Source organism: Chenopodium album, chromosome 6 (genome assembly GCF_948465745.1).
Source record: "Chenopodium album chromosome 6, dcCheAlbu1.1, whole genome shotgun sequence".
NCBI classification, from domain to species: Eukaryota; Viridiplantae; Streptophyta; class Magnoliopsida; order Caryophyllales; family Amaranthaceae; genus Chenopodium; species Chenopodium album.
In genome coordinates this window covers 22763960-22770489 of record NC_137839.1, presented here as the reverse complement: position 1 = coordinate 22770489, position 6530 = coordinate 22763960, and positions in this window count along the sequence as shown.

Genomic DNA, 6530 nt, shown 5'->3' with positions numbered 1-6530 from the left:
TGTTGACGATAATGATGAAAACAAATTGAGTAGATCATTAGCAAATGATGATTTCCTTGAAAAGCTTTAATTTCATGATGACCTCTTAAAGGTTTAATTTTTTGTGATTTTGTATGTTTTTTTATGTATTTAATTTTGTTATACAGTGATTTTTTATAAGCTAGCTTAGGTTTCGCCAAGAATTTTGGAGGGTTTTCCTACTATTAAGTTTAGTTGCGTGTAGAATGTTTTGAATATTGGCTTAAAATAAAAGCAAAGTTATCTTGATTTTTTTTTTTTTTTTTGAAATTATTTTATCTTGATTTAAGGTTTTTTTTTAGAGAGAGAATCTTGATTTAAGTTATGTCTTTTGATGTATATACTACATATATATTTTTAAAAATATATATATATTTTTTTTTAAAAAAATTACGTAGCATATGAAAAATTCAGAAAGTTAAGTTACTCAACATTGTTCCTGCGGTAAGTCTTGTGAAAATATTCATTTTTTTTGGGGGGGGGGGGTTGCATACCATTAAATTTAAAAAAAAAATTAACATCACTTTTTAATTAAGGCCCCAAATCATTAGTTCGCCCATAGACCACCAAAATCTCAAAAACGAGGCTGCCAGAGATACGCAGGTCAACACTTGAGAGTAGAGGGAAACGAGGTAAAAAAAAATCTGATCCCCAAACTCCCAAACAAATATAGTTTCCTCACCAATTCTATCAAGTTTATGCTTGATTTTGTGTATGAATAATATGATCATGAATGTAATGGAGCACTCCATGATTAAGTTAAATAAAAACCTTAAGTCTACTTGTACATATTACAAATAATTTCTACACACTAATAATTTAGCTCAATTATGGAATACTATCTATAGCTACTTACCAGTTATTACAATGGTTTTGACATCACTTCTCCTTATAACTTCTTCATATATTTCTTTCAATTTCAAATATGCTACGTCAAAATCACCAATTAAAAATCATTAGTCATTTAGAAATTAGAGTACAATCGATCAAGGGGATTTCTCTGTCTCGAATGTTCTTCAAAAATTAAAGGAGTGGAAGGAAAGAAAACAAAGTGTGAAGTCTCTGGAAGAGCAAATTGAGGAAGTTGATGAATTTGCGAAAGAGAAGAACCCAAAAGAGACAACAGAGGAGAACAGAGAAGAAGAAGAAATAAGCGAGGGAGAAGAGGAAGAAAAAGAAGAGGAGAACAACTCAGAAAAGGAAGAATCGGAAAAGGAAGATGAAGAAGAGGAGGTAACTGATCAAGAGGAACTTGAATCAATGGCAGGAAGGTATGTAGTAGGTCATCGTCTTGACGCTGTGTGGTGTAGAAAAGCAAGATTTTTAGAGTTTCTTGATTTAGTTAAATTTCAAGGTTGGGAATTTCTGTTGACTAGGGTTTCATCAAATTACTTGTATCCTGCTGCTATGAATGAATTTTGCCAGAATTTTCAGGCAAAATTGGGAATAATAACGAGCATGGTGAATGACGTAAAGATTGAATTGGACCTAGAAACTCTAGGTAAAATTCTAAAAGCTCCTACTGAAGGTTTTGATACTTACTTGAAGGGAAAGGGTAGTATCAATGTAGGAAATTTCATGGCTGGGGATATAGTAGAGGAATTAGGACGACAGAGGGGTAAGAAGGTCATGAGTCATAATGATCTAAGCCCTCTAAATAATCTACTGTTTAATTTGGTGAAAAAGACTATTCTGCCTAGGACTGCTAAAAAGGGGGAGGCATGTTTACTGGATATGGCTGTAATCTTCTGCATTTCAAAGAAGATTAAGGTGAACTTTCCTTCTTTGATGTATCAGCATTTAGCTCATTGTGTTCCAAGTAGGACAAAAGTGGGGTATGGAGCCATTTTGTCTACTATTTTTGAAAATGCAGGAGTGATTTTAAAAGGAAAATATGGGGCTTTGAATGAGAAGCCAGAAAATGTGATCAATGAGGAAACCCTTGCTGGGTTAAGTTTGGAAGTTGTAAAAGGAAAAATTCAGAAGTTAGAAAAAGGAGAGAAAAAGAAAGAAAAAGTGACAGGGAAGAGGAAGGAAAAGGCTATGTCAGAGCAGCCTGTAAGGAAGAGTAGGAGGATTTCTTCTAGTTGTGTTCCTTAAACTAGCATGGAACAACCACTGGAATTGGATGTCGAGGAGAATATCCTTGAAGGGCAAGTTGCTGAGTTGGCTGACAGAATGGAGAGGGTAGAGAGTCAAATGAAGGACTCTGTTGGTAAACTTCATGTGCTGACACTTGAAAAATTAGTCCAGGAGCAGGGGAAGGAGTTGAAGGAACTCAAGAGAATGATGCTCAAACAGACCAAGGACCTTCAAGAACAGAAGGAGTTCCAGGAGAAAGAACTTCACAAGGCTCTACAGGAACAGAAGGAGGAGTTCCTAGTGAAGCTCAAGGGAGTTGAAGAAAAGTTAGAGGCCTCTGCAAAGCAAACAAAGGAGGACTTCAACAAGATTCTAAAGTTTCTTGAAACCTAGCCTACCCCATCTCAAATTCAGCCTACCCCATCTCAAAATCAGCCTAGCTTTTTCTTTCACTGTCTTAGTTATGAACATATTTAATTTTCGTTTTTAAGTATTTGAACAATTGATTTTGATTGTAAATTTTTAAAATTGTTCATCTGGATGTTAATTATTTTCAATGAAAAGTTGGAACTCTTGCTTATACTTGTGTGTTGTGTATATTTCGAACACTTATGCTGAAGAGTAGATCTTACTTGAGGTTGTTTAGCAGTGCTGCCTTTAGTTTCCCACACTCGATGAATTGCTTGTGGGGCTGTTGGTGGATGTTTAATACACTTGAAAATACAGGACTTTTTGATAATGCCAAAAGGGGGAAAAGAAGAAGCAAACATGGAGGTTGAAGTTGTTCTGGGTTCCAGTTGAGAAAGTATCATAACTTTCTCAGTTTAGTTTACTTTTAGTCTACTTAGCTTACTTTTTGTTTTTGTTTTATTTCTGTTGTGTGTTTATTTTCTGTCAATAAAATTAAAATACAAAAATACGACCTTTTATTTTGTTTTAACTTTCTCAAGAGTTTGCTTAAGTTTGTCATCATCAAAAAGGGGGAAATTGTTAATGTTTAAAGGTTTTGATGATGAGGAACTTAAGTTACAGCAAACTCATCTCATAAAGACTTTTCAAGTGTTTGTGCAGCCTAGGTGAAATTGATCTTGGAGATGGAGGAAGTAACTAAAGCTGAGAAGACTTGAAGGAGTTCTTTATCAAGAAAGTTATTCAATATAAAAGAAGAGTTCCCTAACAGGAACTGAGTTCCCTCACAGGAACGTTCCTTCACAGGAACTTGAAGATTGCTAGCTAAGATCTTTGGAGGAACTTAGTAAGCGTGGAGTCCAAGTAAACCTACCAGAACAAGAGTACAGCGCATCAATGTTTTAGTTAAGATTTTATCTTCTAGATTCATTGTTAAATATGTTAAGTAGGATATGCATGAAACTTATTAGAAGCGTGACAGTTAGCTTGGCAAATAAATTAAAATCGGAAAAGATAAAAGATAGAAATCGGAAAAAGATTTTCTTTAAATATTTATCTTTTAAAATCAGTTTGTTAAAAAGATATTATGTTCAATATTTCTATCTTATTTTCTGAAAAGATTTTCTTCAAAGGATTTAATTAAAAAACCGTGTTTTAAGATAAGTTAAGTTTTACTTATTTATCTTTATGTAAACCTACTGTTTATACAGGTAATACTCGTATAAATAGTAGAGAATAATATGAGCCTAGGTTTTTTGTGAGTTTTATGCGTGAAGAATTTACAAAGCTATAGTTGCGTAAGTTTGCCAAGCTTATCATACTGTCATATTAGTTTCGAGTTTCATGCATAGCTTGCCGATCATATACTAGGTGTTAATTCTTGTATTTGGTTTCGGGTTTATTAGGGTAAGAGTATTTTTATCATTGCATACAGAGAGAGCTTCTGGTGAGAAGGGGGAAAATCTGTACTTAGGGAGTACGAGTGAGTTTGAGTGTGGGACTCAAACTGGGTAGAACAAGGTGTTGTTCTGTAGCAAGTTCATTCTGGAACTTGAGAGTAGTGGCTGAATTATAATAGGTTGTAACTTGGTGTTTGCCCTATTATAGTGGAATTATTTGTGTTTGAAATCCCTAAGGTAGGGTCGAGGTTTTACTTCTAGTTGGGCACTAGAAGGTTTCCTCGTAAACTCTGTGTGCATCGCAAGTTCCTATTTTGTTCTGTTTTATATTTGCAAAATTACTAATAGGAACTCAACTACAATTCACCCCCCCCCCTCTTGTAGGGTTCATCTCAATTAACACGTTTGATGTTAATGTGGCCAAGGCGACAATGCCACAAGTAAGTTTGACTAGACTGTGTAGTCTTAGCTTTCTTTGCAGGATTATTAACGTTATAAATTTCCTTGTCTAGTGATAACACATAAAGACCATTTTCTGAATGTGTCGTACCATATAAAACATTATCGAGATAAAATGAACATGTTTGGTCTTTAACACGAAATTCAAAACCTTTGGCGTCCAACACTGAAATTGAAATGATGTTTTTGGTAATGTTGGGAACACAATAAACATTTTCAAGTTCCAAAACTAGCCCCGTGGGCAAAGACAAACTAAGAGATCCTACGGAAATAGCACCAATCCTTGCTCCATTTCCTACCCGGAGCTCGATCTCTCCCTTCGCTAGCCTCCTAGTGTTCCTTAGTGCCTGTGAATTGGAACAAAGGTGTGAGCCACATCCGGTATCTAATACCCATGAAGCCGAGCTAGTGAAGTTAAAGTCTATAACGTAAATACCTGATGTAGAAGCAACGGTTCCGTTCTTCTTATCTTCCTTGAATTTGAGGCAGTCTCTCTTCCAATGTCCCTTCTTCTTGCAATAGAAGCATTCGGAAACAGACTTAGAAGATGCTACCTTTTTCTCCTTGTTGTCTTTGGTAGCTTTCGGCTTAGGCGGAAAGTTCTTCTTCCCTTTCCCCTTGAAGCCCTTCTTCCTTTTGCCCGCCCTTTTGAACGGCTTACCCTTCTTAATCATGAGCATATCATGCTTTCCCTCATCCTTGAGCGTCTGCTCAGCTTGCTTCAACATCCCATGAAGCTCGGTGAGGGTTTTCTCCATGCTATGCATGTTGTAGTTCATCTTGAACTAGTCATAGCCTTTGTGAAGGGAATGGAGAATGATGTTAATAGCCATTTCAGTTGAATACCCCGCATCAAGCCTTCCCATGTTCTCAAATAATCCGATCATTTTGAGCACATGTGGGCTGACTGGCTCTCCTTTCTTGAGCTTAGTCTCAAGGATCTGCCTGTGGGTTTCAAACCTTTCAGTTCGAGCCTGCTCTTGAAACATATACTGTAACTCATAAATGATCTCATAGGTCGATTCCTTCTCGAAGAAGGTTTTCTGAAGTTCAGGAGACATAGTGGCTAGCATTACGCACTTGACATCCCGATCAGCTACTTGCCATCGGTTAAGGGCCGCTTGAGTTACCTCCTCATTGGGAGCCTCGGGCATTTCCTCATCAAGGACATACTCTTTCTGTTCTTGCATAAGGACGATGCGCAAATTCCTTTGCCAATCAAGGAAATTGGTACCACTCAACTTCTCCTTGTCGAGAATTGAGCGTAATGAAAACTGGTTGTTTGAGGTTGAAGACATGATTCTTCAATTGAAAGAATTTTAATGAAAAACCATTCAAAATTACTTAAATAAGATTGAATTTTATTCATGCAAATTTTCAATACTTATTTAACGTCTTATTCACACGTAAAATTTGTCCCTATTTTGTGAAAATAAGGCGATTCCAAGATCCGAAGAAACAAAGAGTGGTTAAGCATGCTTTGGCTTGTCTTAAACACTCAATCTTCTAGGGTAAGCATTGCCTTGCTAATGGCTCTAAGCCACTCTTGGTTAGACAATCGTCACATCTAATGCATCTTTGACGATGTATCTCTTTTGCCACGGTATGTGAGGACTCCTCACTCATACCGATGAGTTAAACCAAAACCAACGTGCACACCCGGTGTGCCTTATGCCCCTTGGAGAAGTGATGGCACCTCGCTTTGGCGTATCCTACCATCACCATCGTCCGGTTAGTAAGTGTTGTTTTGGAAAGGCAAGTTTGACTCAATATTATTAGGGACCTAGGATTTCTATGTTGGTTGATTTAAGTGAACTTAACTAATCATCGCAACATCAAGAAAACCTAAACATGCATCTAACGAATAATTCACACACATATATATATATATAAGCATAAAATATAAAGAGAAATTATAGATGCATATTGGCAACAAGCATGACCCCTTGAAATCTTCATATCTTCAAAAGGTCTTCATTTGCAATTCAAGGCTTTGTCTTCTAAGATACGCCGTCTTCAAGACTTAACCAAACTATGCAAAAACTAGTGTCTACAACTAGGAATAACCTAAATATTAAAGTACAAAAATACTTAACGGTGCGTAGACCGTATTTAGATTTACAAAAATACATAACGGCACGTAGTCCGTATTTTCTATCCTAG